Source organism: Heterodontus francisci, chromosome 34 (assembly GCF_036365525.1).
Source record: "Heterodontus francisci isolate sHetFra1 chromosome 34, sHetFra1.hap1, whole genome shotgun sequence".
In the NCBI taxonomy this organism is placed as follows: domain Eukaryota; kingdom Metazoa; phylum Chordata; class Chondrichthyes; order Heterodontiformes; family Heterodontidae; genus Heterodontus; species Heterodontus francisci.
Window position 1 is genome coordinate 24,706,374 of NC_090404.1, and position 14,034 is coordinate 24,720,407.

Here is a 14,034-nt window from a genome sequence, read left to right on the forward strand (position 1 = left end):
TCGCTTGCCTCGGATTCCATCCCTCTCCATGGCAACTGACACTAAACCAGATGTTTTGCAACCTTGGTGTCCTATTTGACCCCAAGATGAGCTTCTGACATCATATCTGTGTCATCACTAAGTCTGCCTATTTCCACCTCTGTAAATTGCCCGACTCTGCCCCTGCCTCAGCTCATCTGCTGCTGAAACCCTCATCCATGCCTTTGTTATCTCTAGCCTTGATTATTCCAATGTACTCCTGGCCGGCCTCCCACATTCTACCCTCTGTAAAATTGAGGTCTTCCAAAACTCTGCTGCCTGTGTCCTAACACACATCAAATCCTGCTCACCTATCACCCTTGTGCTTGCTGGACTACATTGGCTTCTGGTCAAGTAATTCCTTGATTTTAAAATTCTTGTCTTTGTTTTTAATCACTGTATGGCCTCACCCCTCCCTATCTCTGTAATCTTCAGCCCTTAAACCCTCTCAGATATCTACCCTCTTCCAATTTGGCCTTCTTGCACATCCTATATTTTGATGTTCCACAATTGGTGGCAGTGCTTTTAGCTGCTGAGTTCCTAAGTTCTGGAATTCATAGAATCATAGACAGTTTGAGGCACAGAAAGAGGCCACTTGGCCCATCGGGTCTGTACCGGCCAAAGAACGATCCACCTATTCGAATCCCACCTTCCAGGATTTGGTCCGTAGCCCTGCAGCTTATGGCACTTGAGGTGCATATCCAGACTCCTTTTGAATGAGTTGAGGGTTTCTGCCTCAACTACCCTTTCAGGCAGTGAGTTCCAGACCATCACCAACCCTCTGGGTGAAAAAAGGTTTTCCTCATCTCCCCTCTAATTTTTCTACTAATCACTTTAAATCCATGCCCCCTGGTCACTGAGCTCTCTGCTAAGGTGAATAGACCCTTCACCTCCACTCTATCCAGGCCCCTCAAAATTTTGTACATTTCAATCAGATCTCCCCTCAGCCTTCTCTATTCCAAGGAGAATAACGCCAGCCTATCAAATCTTTCCTCATAGCTGCATTTTTCCAGTCCTGGCAACATCCTTGTAAATCTGCTCTGTACCCTCTCTAGTGCAATTACATCCTTTCTGTAATGAGGTGACCAGAACTGCACACAGTATTCAAGTTGTGGCCTAACCAATGATTTATACAGTTCCAGCATAACCTCCTTGCTCTTGTATTCTATACCTCGGCTAATAAAGGAAAGAATTCCATATGCCTTCTTAACTACCTTATCGGCCTTCCCTAAAACTCTATGCTGTCTTCTCCTTCAAATGCTCATTCAAATTTTCCTCTTTGACCAAGCTTTTGGTCATCTGCCCTAATTTCTCCTTACGTGGCTCCACGTCAAATCTTCTTTGATAACTCTCCTTGGGATGTTTTACTACATTAAAACGCTATACGGAGGCCAGTTGTTCAATGTGATTTATAACAGCAGAATCCAACCCTGCCGTGACTTGACCTTGCTGGTATTTTTACAGGATGGATGAGTAAGTGAATCCCTTCCTACACACAGAGCAAGCAAACGGCTTCTCCCAAGTGTGAACAGCCTGGTGCATCAGACGCTTGCCTGAGTGAGTGAATCCCTTCCCACACACGGAGAAGGTGAATGGCCACTCCCCAGTATGACTGAGCAGATGAGATTCCAGTTCTGATGGGTAAAATCCCCACATTTCCAGGGTTTCTCTGTGGTGCGGGTGTCCTTGAATCTCTCCAGCTTGGACGATTGGGTTGAAGTCTCGTCCACACACAGAACACGTGTAGAGTTTCTCCTCTTTGTGAATGGTGTAATTTTTTTTTCAGGCTGTGTAACTGATTAAATCTATTTCCACAGTCAGTGCACTGGAACACTCTCACGTGTGTGTGTGTGTCAGTGCTTTTCTAGTCACAGTGATGATTTAAACCTTTTCCCACAGACAAAATAAAGTCGCGTTTTTCCTTCAACAATCAAAGGCTGATTATCCATGAGTTTAAGTGATTCTGTAACATCTCGCTGGGATGTTTGGTTTGAATTTCCTGTTTGCAATTCCTCTCCTTGTAAAATTCTGTAAAACGAGTTTACAAAAGTCATCACAGTACAGGATAGAAATTCAGAACAGACAATTGTAGTTTCTATGAAATATTCTGTCTCCTTTCATTCCTGTAACACTCTAAATCCTTGTTCCATACACTTTCCCCGCCCCCTCTGCTCACTGTTCCAGATTCAGCACCCAGGCTCCTACCAATTCTTTTCTCCCCTCCAGATTCTCTCTCTTCCTGTCCTTAAAGTGGTGACCCAGACTATGGATAAATCCCACTTGTTGACTCTAATTCTACAAAATAATTTGGCTCACAACAACAAATTCTCTTTCATGACTTTATCTGTAGTTTTGAATGTGCGGAAAGAGTCACCTTTTCCCAATTGTGCAGAAGATAAAGTCCAGAGGTTAGTTCAGAGCTTCCTTTGAAGTGATTTATGACTTTAACCCCTTGTAGGGACTAAACCAAATCAGGAGCACATCCCCACGAATCTCCTTTAATCAAGTTCAAACCAGGCAAATTCTCAGACACTTATTTGGATCCAAAGAATTGCACTAGCTTTCCCTCAAAGAAAGAAAACCAACAGAGAATTTTACCACCTTTCGGATAGCCAACTTCTAATATTTTTATGTTTAAGTCATAAATATCCCAGATATTATAAGGGTCTGGGAAACTCTCCTCAATACATATCTCTCCACTTAAAGAGACACAGAGAGGGGGTTCTTGTAGTTGTATACAGAATAGAAACACAGAAAATAGGAGCAGGTGTAGGCCATTCGGGCCTGCTCCACCATTCAAAAAAGATCATGGCTCACCATCTAATTCGGTGGACTGATTGTCTAATTCAGTACTACATGAGACGATTTATTAACTTTTATATATGTAGTAAAGAATTTAACATGCAATAAATTTCTTAAGTGGATAAGTTTATCGCAATATCAAATATTACTGAGAAATGTAACACATTCTTATTTCTAACACAGAATCCAAAGGTTTAACATTGTTAATGTTACAGCAAAATTATCTTAGAATATCCATCAAAATTTAAAGTAAACTTGTACCTTAAATGGCCTGTAGTTGAGAAGCATTGTTGAGAATACAACACTTCTAGGTGTTTGCTTCAAAACCTTGTATTTATACTATTTCTAAGGTGTCATATGACTTTTGCATTAGATGCGACCTTTCTGTGTTCCCTTTTAAAATCAATATCATTAATTTAATGTTTTACTGGAATTTGAAGTTTGAGAGATTTTATCTGGTCAAAATGTTCATAATTGTGATTACCTGAGCTCTCTTGTTCCTGTGAGTACATTCCAATTTTTGTTAATTCCCTTTTCCATGGTACCCACAGAAACCTCTGGAGCTGACTTGTCTGAACAACAATCTCATAAACCAATTAAGTTTTATTGCTACCTCTTACTGAGGTCACACAGGATATTTCAATGTGTGTGTTTACCTCCCAAGTCCCTGGTAGCAGCAATTCTATTCTATTAGGGGAGGCACAGTGGTGCAGTGGTTAGCACCGTGGCCTCACAGCTCCAGCGACCCGGGTTCAATTCTGGGTACTGCCTGTGTGGAGTTTGCAAGATCTCCCTGTGTCTGCGTGGGTTTCCTCCGGGTGCTCCGGTTTCCTCCCACAGCCAAAAGACTTGCAGGTTGATAGGTAAATTGGCCATTATAAATTGCCCCTAGTGTAGGTAGGTGGCAGGGGAATATAGAGACAGGTGAGGATGTGGTAGGAATATGGGATTAGTGTAGGATTAGTTTAAATGGGTGGTTAATGGTCGGCACAGACTCGGTGGGCTGAAGGGCCTGTTTCAGTGCTGTATCTCTAAATCTAAAATCTAAAAAAAATCTAACAGAGACCCCTGGTAACAGAGATTCTATTCTGACAGAGACATTGAAATGTTTAACTCTACCATCTTAAAGGGGAACTTTAGTGAGCTCTGAAAACTAACCATTTATTCAATCTTTAACTTGAAAGGCATAATCCACTAACTATTTCCAAATTCTACTTATTTAAGCCTATTATACCTATATCCCTTCACACCTTCTCCCCAACAAGCTGTGTCTATCTGAGTTACATTGATACAGACTCACTCACTGGGTAAGTGATCAGATCTCACTGAACTATGACACAAGCTGTGTCTATCTGAGTTACATTTATACAGACTCACTCACTGGGTAAGTGATCAGATCTCACTGAACTATGACACAAGCTGTGTCTATCTGAGTTACATTGATACAGACTCACTCACTGGGTAAGTGATCAGATCTCACTGAACTATGACACAAGCTGTGTCTATCTGAGTTACATTTATACAGACTCACTCACTGGGTAAGTGATCAGATCTCACTGAACGATGACACAAGCTGTGTCTATCTGAGTTACATTTATACAGACTCACTCACTGGGTAAGTGATCAGATCTCACTGAACTATGACACAAGCTGTGTCTATCTGAGTTACATTTATACAGACTCACTCACTGGGTAAGTGATCAGATCTCACTGAACTATGACACAAGCTGTGTCTATCTGAGTTACATTGATACAGACTCACTCACTGGGTAAGTGATCAGATCTCACTGAACTATGACACAAGCTGTGTCTATCTGAGTTACATTGATACAGACTCACTCACTGGGTAAGTGATCAGATCTCACTGAACTATGACACAAGATTGTTCATCATCACCCTCAGGGAGACTGTACCTTGCAGACCAAGCCCTTCTATCCACACCAGCCCTGCTGCACAAGATCAGTAGAAAAGAGTGAAGATGTTACTGTCTGTAAATGGAAAACAAATGGGGACTGGTCAGGGAATGTCTTTAAATGACAGAGGAGCGGTAAAGAGTGAGAAGGATGGTACCAGATCTCTGGAGGATATTGACAGACTGGTGCAATGGGCAGATACATGGCAGATGAAATTTAATGCAGAAAAGTGTAAAGTAATACATTTTGGAAGGAAGAATGAGGAAAGGCAATATTAACTAAATAGTACAATTTTAAACAGTGTAGGACCAGAGAGACCTGGGGGTGCCCCTACACAAATCGTTGAAGGTGGCAGCACAAATTGATAAAGTGTTTAAAGCACAGACCAGATCCTTGGCTTGATAATAGAAGCCTAGAGTACAGAGACAAGGAGATTCTGCAAAATCTTTACAAATCACTAGTTAGATCTCAGCTAGAGTATTGTATCCAGTTCTGGGAACCATACTTTGGAAAAGAATCAAGGCCTTGGAGAGGGTGCAGAGGAGATTTACTAGAATGATACCAGGGGTGAGGGGTTTCAGTTCTCTGGAGAGGCTGGAGAAGGTGGGATTGTTCTCCTGAGAGCAGAGAAGGTTAAGGGGAGATTTAATAGATATGTTCAAAATGATGAGGGATTTTCATTGAGTAGAGAGGGAGACACTGTTTCCACCGGCAGGAGGGTCAGTAACCAGAGGACAGAGATTTAAAATAATTGGCCAATAAAGCCAGTGGGAGGAGGTGAGGAGAAATGTTTTCAGGCAGCTGGTTGTTCTATTCTGGAATTCACAGCCTGAAAGGGTGGAGGAAGCCAACACAATGACTCAATCATAATTTGCAAAAAGAATTGGTTAAAAAAAAACTTTGAAGGGGAAATTTCCCAAGGCTACGCAGAACGTGTAGGGGAATGGGACTAATTGGATGGTTCTTTCAAAGAGCCAGCACAGACACAATGGACCGAATGGCCTCCTTCTCTGCTGTATGATTATATGAAATGGTGACGATCAGGGAGCATCAGCATAAGAAGGAGAAATGGAGAGTGGTCAGTGAGAGTCCATCACCAGAACTGAGAGATGTTACAATGGACAGGGAGGGCCAGAGTGTCGGAGGAGGGGGAGAGAGCACGTACACACAGAGAGTCAGCATCTTCAGGGGAGGAGAGGGAGGGGAACCAGTGAGTGTAGAACTGAACCCAGTCAGAGTCAGCACCTTCAGGGAGGAGAGAGAGGGGAACCAGTGAGTGTAGAACTGAACCCAGTCAGAGTCAGCACCTTCAGGGGAGGAGAGAGAGGGGAACCAGTGAGTGTAGAACTGAACCCAGTCAGAGTCAGCACCTTCAGGGAGGAGAGAGAGGGGAACCAGTGAGTGTAGAACTGAACCCAGTCAGAGTCAGCACCTTCAGGGAGGAGAGAGAGGGGAACCAGTGAGTGTAGAACTGAACCCAGTCAGTCAGCACCTTCAGGGGAGGAGAGAGAGAGGAACCAGTGAGTGTAGAACTGAACCCAGTCAGTCAGCACCTTCAGGGGAGGAGAGAGAGGAACCAGTGAGTGTGGAACTGAACCCAGCCAGATTCAGCTGTTCCACTCACAGAAGGCGAAAGGATGAAAAATGAAGTGAACTGGAGCAGTTATGAACTATAAAAAATAAGCCGGTGAGTTAAACCATGGACACATTGCTGCAGACAAGATTGGGTAGGGGGTCAGGTGACTCCCCTCCTGTCATACAAAATACATCTGGGCTGTTGGAGACCAAAACCCATCATCACATCTGGTCCAGCCCTGGGAAGACATTAAAATGGGAAACAGGCAATTCAAAGCAAAGCAGCTCCTATCTTCAACAATTGAGTTATCAAAGACCCTGGCAGAGAGGGAGACTGTGGATTCAAAACCAAAATAATAGGTGTGACCTAACACCACGGTATCATGATGAGCCATCTTCAAACCCCATTTTTAACAATGGTGCACGTTCAAAGACATTGTATAAACCCTGCAGGGGAGAGTATTCTTTGGTCACATGATCAAAAACAAGCTGATAAGACTTTTTTCTTTGAGGGAGAGAGCAAAAGAGACTGAAGGCCATACTTCCAGCCAGAGAAGCTGTGAGGCCGACCAGCTGAGCAAAGGTGCCCTGTCTGCAAAAACAGTTTCAAACCATCTTTCAACAGCTGAGGAAGAGAGAAATTGCAAGGTGACTTTGAATTCCCCAACACCAGAAGTAAACCAGAAGTCTGCAACACTTCAAGTTCAAGACTACAAACATCCAGGCCTGCATCTTTGAAAAGACTTTCCTCCCGAGACGATTCAACAGGTTTTTGCAAACCACAAAACTCTTACATCACTTGGGACTTAAAGTGCATCTTACCTTTTCTTTTCTATCTATCTATCCTTATGTGTGTGAATGGGTGAGTGGGTGAAGGTTGCAAACAATTCAGTTATTGTGGAAAAAATAGTTATCTTTCTTTCTTTAAACCTACGAGAAAACCTGTCATTGGTTTGCTTATTTGACCCTTAAAACACACGGACTGAAAAACTCAATTAACAAAAACACTAACTGTGGTCAGTTGGGAGGTGAAAAGTGGAAGCCAGTCACCCCATTTCCTACCTGTCTGTAACAGGGGACTGAGTGTAATGTATCCATGTTTACTGATGATACAGAGTTAGGTGGGAAAGTAAGTAGTGAGGAGAACACAAACAGGGTGCAGAGGGATATAGACAGGTTGGGTGAGTGGGCAAGAGTATGACAGATGGAATACAATGTAGCGAGGTGTGAAGTCATCCACTTTGAATGGAAAAAAATTTTAAAATCAGTTTTTGTTTTTACAAATGGTGAACGACTGTGAAATGTTTGCATTCAGAGAGACCTGGTGTCCTCATACACGAATCAAAGGAAGTTAACATGCAGGTACAGCAAGCAATTAGGAAGGCAAATGGTATGTTAGCTTTTGTAATAAAGGTGTTAGGCTACAAGAGTAAAGAAGTCTCACTACAATTATACAGGACATTGGTGAGGCCCCATCTGGAGAACTGTGTGCAGCTTTGGTCTCCTTACCCAAGGAGGGATATACTTGCCCCTGAGCGAATGTGACGAATGTTCATGGTGTAGGGGGTAACATGGCATGGATAGAAGATTAGCTAACAACAGGAAACACACAGTGGCATAAATGGGTAATTTTCTGGTTAGCAAGCTGTAGCGAGCGGTGTGCCACAGGGATCTGTGCTGGCGCCTCAACTTTTTACAATTTATATAAATGACTGAGATGAAGGGACTGAAGGTATGGTTGCTAAATTTGCTGATGACACAAAGATAGGTAGGAAAGTAAGTTGTGAAAAGGACATCAGGGGGCTACAAAGGGATATAGATAGGTTATGTGAGTGGACAAAGACCTGGCAAATGGAATATAATGTGGGACAGTGTGAAAATGTCCACTTCAGGAAGAATAAAAAAGCATATTATCTAAATGGTGAGAGATTGCAGAGCTCTGAGATGCAGAGGGACCTGGGTGTCCTTGTGCATGAATCACAAAAGGTTAGTATGCAGGTCCAGCATGTCATTAGGAAAGCTAATAGAATGTTGTTGTTTATCGCGAGGGGAATTTTTTTTTATTCATTCATGGGATGTGGGCGTCACTGGCTATGCCAGCATTTATTGTCCATCCGTAATTGCCCTTGAGAAGGCGGTGGTGAGCTGCCTTCTTGAACCACAGCAGTCCATGTGAGGTAGGTACACCCACAGTGCTGTTAGGAAGGGAGTTCCAGGATTTTGACCCAGCAACAGTGATGGAACGGCGATATAGTTCCAAGCCGGGATGGTGTGTGACTTGGACGGGAGCCTGCAGGTTGTGATGTTCCCATGCATCTGCTGTTCTCGTCCTTCGAGGTGCTGGAGGTCACGGGTTTGGAAGGTGTTGTCTAAGGAGCCTTGGTGCGTTGCTGCAGTGCATCTTGTAGATGGTACACACTGCTGCCACTGTGCATCGGTGGTGGAGGGAGTGAATGTTTGTAGATGGGGTGCCAATCAAGCGGGCTGCTTTGTTCTTGATGGTGTCAAGCTTCTTGAGTGTTGTTGGAGCTGCACCCATCCAGGCAAGTGGAGAGTATTCCATCACACTCCTCACTTGTGCCTTGTAGATGGTGGACAGGCTTTGGGGAGTCATGTGGTGAGTTACTCGCCACAGGATTCCTCGCCTCTGACCTGCTCTTGTAGCCACGGTATTTATATTGCTACTCCAGTTCAGTTTCTGGTCAAAGGTAACCCCTAGGATGTTGATAGTGGGGGATTCAGCGATAGTAATGCCATTGAATGTCAAGGGGAGATGGTTAGATTCTCTCTTGTTGGAGATAGTCATTGCCTGGCACTTGTGTGGCGCAAATGTTACATGCCACTTATCAGGCTAAGCCTGGATATTGTCCAGGTCTTGCTGTATTTCGACACGGACTGCTTTAGTATCTGAGGAGTCACGAATGGTGCTGAACATTGTGCAATCATCAGCGAACATCCCCACTTCTGACCTTATGATTGAAGGAAGGTCATTGATGAAGCAGCTGAAGATGGTTGGGCCGAGGACACAAGTAGCGAGGTTATGCTTCAGCTATACAGGGCATTGTTGAGACCACATCTGTAGTACTGTGTACAGTACTGGTCTCCTTCTTTAAGATAGTTTTAGGATAAAGGGTAGCAGATTTAAAACAGAGAGGAGGAGAAATTACTTCTCTCAAAGGATCGTGAGTCTGTGGAATTCACTACCCCAGAGTGTGGTGGATGCCGCGACATTGAGTAGATTTAAAGAGGAGATAGACAGATTTTTAATTAATGGGTTGAAGGGTTATGGAGAACGGGCAGGAAAGTGGAGTTGAGGCAGAGATGAGATGAGCCATGATTGTATTGAATGGCAGGGCAGGTTCAAGGGGCTGAATTGCCTACTCCTGCTCCTAGTTCTTATGTAGGAAGGATGTAAATGGATTGGAGGCAGTCCAGAGAAAGTTTACTGGACTAATACCTGGAATGGGTGGGCTGTCTTACGAGGAAAGATTGACAGGCTAGGCTTGTATCCGCTGGAATTTAGAAGAGTAAGAGGCGACTTGATTGAAACATACAAGATCCTGAGAGGGCTTGACAGGGTGGCTGTGGAAAGGATGGTTCCCCTTGTGGGAAAATCTAGAACTAGGGGACACTGTTTAAAAATAAGGGGTCACCCATTTAATACAGAGATGGAGAAATGTTTTTCCCTCATTGAGTCGTGAGTCTTTGGAATTTTCTTCCTCAAAAGACGGTGGAAGCAGAGTCTTTGAATATTTTTAAGGCAGAGGTAGATAGATTCTAGATAAGCAGGGGGTGAAAGGTTAACAGAGGTAGGTGGAAATCTGGAGTAATCAGTTCAGCCATAAACTTATTGAATGGCGGAGCAGGTTTGAAGGGCCGAGTGGCCTACTCCTGCTCCTAATTCGTATGTTCACTAGTCTGGGTCCTGGGATGATGAGATTGTTCTATTTATTCACCAAATTTGGGCATTGCTGGAAAGGCCAGCATTTATTACCCATTCCTAATTGCCCTTGAGAAGGTGGTGGTGAGCCACCTCCTTGAATATAACTGAGTGGGTTGCTAGGCCGTTTAGTAGGGCAGTTAAGTCAACCACATTTCTGTCAGTCTGTCAACCACATGTCGGCCAGATCGGGTAAGGACGGTAGATTTTCTTCCCTGAAGGGCATTCATGAACCAGGTGGGTTTTTGGAACATTGGAGCAGGAGTAGGCCATTCAGCCCATCGAGCCTGCCCTGCCATTCAATATGATCATGGCTGATCATCCACTTCAATTCCTTTTTCCCACATTTTCCTCAAGTCCCCTTATGTCAAAGGTATTTAGAAATCTGTCAATCTCTGCTTTAAACATACTCAATGACTGAGCTTCCACAGCCCTCTGGGCTAGAGAATTCCAAAGATTCACAACGCTCTGAGTAAAGAAATCTCTCATCTCTGTCCTAAATGGCGTCCCCTAATTTTGAAATTGTGTCCCCTGGTTCCAGACTCCCCAAGCAAGGGAAACATCTTGGCTGCATCTACCCTGTCTACCCTTTTAAGTACTTTGTAGGTTTCAATGAGATCACCTCTCATTCTTCGAAACTCTGGAGAATACAGGCCCAGTTTCCCCAATCTCTCTTCATCTGATGTTCCCGGGATGGCAGGAACAAGTCTGGTGAATCTACTTTGCACTCCCTCTATGGCAATAATATCCTTCCTAAGGGGACCAAAACTGCACAAGTGCAGTCGAACCAAGGTTCTATACAATTGAAGCAAGACTTCACTACTCCTGTACTCAAATCCTCTTGTGATGGAGGCTAACATACCATTAGCCTTCCTAATTGCTTGCTGCTTAGGGCAATCTGGTAGTTTAATGGTCATTATTACTGATACTAGATATTTCATCCTAGATTTATTTAATTAATTGAGTTTATCCCCCTGACCTGCCATGGCGGGATTTGAATTCATGTTTCTGCATCATTAGTCCAGGCCTCTGGATTACTAGTTCAGTAACATCCATTCTGCTACAGCACCCCCACTATGATCCATCTCCTCCTATGAGGAGAGATTGAGTAGACTAGGCCTATATTCCCTGCAGTTTAGAAGAATGAGAGGTGATCTGACTGAAACATAATAAATTCTTAAGGGACTTGACAGGGTAGATGCTGAGAAAATGTTTCCCCTGTCTGGGGAATCTAGAACACCGGGTCACAGTCTCAGGATAAGGGTCGGACATTTAGGACTGAAATGAGGAGAAATTTCTTCACTGAAAGGGTTGTGAATCTTTGGAATTGTCTACCCCAGGGAGCTGTGGATACTCAGTCGTTGAGTATATTTAAGACAGAGATTGATAGATTTTTGGGTACTGAGTGAATTAAGGGATATGGGGATAGTGCGGGAAGGTGGAGTTGAGGTAGATCAGCCATGATCTTGGTGATTGGCAGAGCAGGCTCGAAGGGCCAAATGGCCTCCTCCAGCTCCTATTTCTTATGTTCATTAAACCTCAGTCTGGTTCCTCTCAAGCTGCTGAGTGCGTGAATTAAATCTTTCTGAACAAATCACCAAGATACCAAATTACAAGTCATGGTCAAAACATCATTTATTGGTTACAAATCACAGCTTAGTTAAATCTGGGCACACAGACACTTTATAGACATGTATAAACACAGAGAAATGTAATCAGAGTTATCCAGCAGTTGAACACTAATAGGGAGAGTATTTCACAAAACAATTAACAAATGCAGGGGTGAGAGTGGCCAAAGACCAAAAGGCCTGAAAGTAGTGGCCAAAGACAAAGTTTGAATTTTTTTAACAAGGAATCATGTAATTACAGCACTGTTAATTATACAAACTGGTTCAGTAATGGTAGTTTTGTAGAATTTTGCATCTGTAATGAATAAAATTGCACTGTACTCAGAATACAATTTCATGAGACTTACCTGACAGCTGATAATTGGTTTTACAGAGCTTCATGTTCTCAATGTCCTGCTTCTGTCTATTTATAGCTTGTTCATGTAAAAGGTGTTCTGTGAAGATGTGTCAGTTTTAATGGAAAGCAACATATATAAACATACCAGATGGCACGTTCTGGTACCTTGGTAAGTGATGTGCACAAATCAGTAGGTATATAAATGAATAAAAAGTAAACATTTATGAGACATTGACAATCCAGAAACTTGGACATAAATGGGGTAATTGTTCTTATTTTGTGCTATGACATAATCACCTGAACGAAGCAGGAAGCAAAACCAGGTAGGGAGGATTGTATACCAGTTATACAGCCTGTCCAATTTGCAGTCCATTAACTTAAATTGACAGGAATATCACATACATTCTGTTAGGAGCATGTGATACTCCCGACCCAATTTTCTTTCAATTATTTACCTTCAAGCACAAAAGAGGAAAATAACCTCATTAACTTTAGCAAATGTGGTGCCCCTATGGTTAGAATTTTTAAATATCATGACACATGGTAAATTTTATAATTTAAAACAATTAGTCACATTAGAAAGGTTCTAACCTAAAATAATCTTGTTTGCAGTGCAGATCTCATTACAATCTTAATGAAAACTAATTCAAAATGTGGTTTTCCTCTTCAAAGGGTCGAAATATTACACAATGTAAAAATTGTACCAGATCTTGCTTATGACAGTGAAAAAGTAATGAGACTAGTGTTGTACCTCTCGGAAGCAAGTCCTGCACTTCGGGTCCCACTACCTGGTGGGACGTCCTGCCCCATGTGCCCAAAGATCTGCAGGTTGAGAATCAGCCTGTTCAGTGATCTGAAGACCCATGGCAGTAACTCGCGACCTTGAGTAGACGTCATCCTCGAATCGAGGGACAGCCGACGACAACCTCTATAGTAACAAGTTTGAGGTTCTGTTGCATCATCCCCAAATCAGGCTCCAAAGTTTGGTAATGGCACTGTGACAATGCAGCAGGTCCAATGGACAGCTGGATATCCCAACAGTGATGAACACTTCTGGCTCCTGTTCTACTGCATCAATTGGTGCAGTGGCAGCTGCATTTAACAGCAATGTGAGCTGAAAATCATAACTATTGTGTTAGCTTGGAGAAAGGCAGCACTCTGTATATACATATTCATACATGTACAGAGTATTGTGTCATCAGCCTCAGAAACCCAGTGACCATTTATAGTGACGGCAGAGAGCTCACAGGATAGTTGCACTGTAGCCAATACACAGCACTTGTGGTGCAGGACAGCCTTTTCCAGATAATCTAAAGCAATATCAAATCACACATTGAAGAAAGATGGCCAGAGTTATACTTCTTGCCTTGCATCACGATGGTGAAAAAGACAGCTTCACACTGACTCAAGGTTTACAGCCAGGCTGTCCAACCTTTGAGTGGGGAGGGGGACCACATTACAATTTTTATCTTACATGGGGCAGGGGGAGTGGGGGGAAGCAGAGGAGCCATTTTCGGAAAGATAAAGGCATTAACATTTATCTCACTACTAATCAAAACAACAACAAAGGTGTATTGTTTTGAAGAAACTTTAAATGTGAAGACTAATTCAGTGACTTACTTTCTGGTCACTATGTTTGACACTGATTTAGTGAGATACCTGACATTTTTCTGCCTGCACAAGTAGTCAATGTTTGCCCGCACACTTCCTGTAGTGATGCAGAGTATTCAGGATAGATGTCATTCTGAAGGAGTGATCTTGATCACTCTCTCTCCTCCCCGCTCTCTCTCTGCCACCCCCCCTCCCCCCGTCTGTTCCCCT

At 43.1% G+C, this 14,034-nt stretch overlaps 1 pseudogene; it reads right to left on the minus strand.

Annotated features, from left to right (window-relative positions):
- The window catches only part of LOC137348746 (zinc finger protein 208-like), a 181,581-nt pseudogene that overhangs the window by 27,443 nt on the left and 140,104 nt on the right, over positions 1–14,034 (minus strand).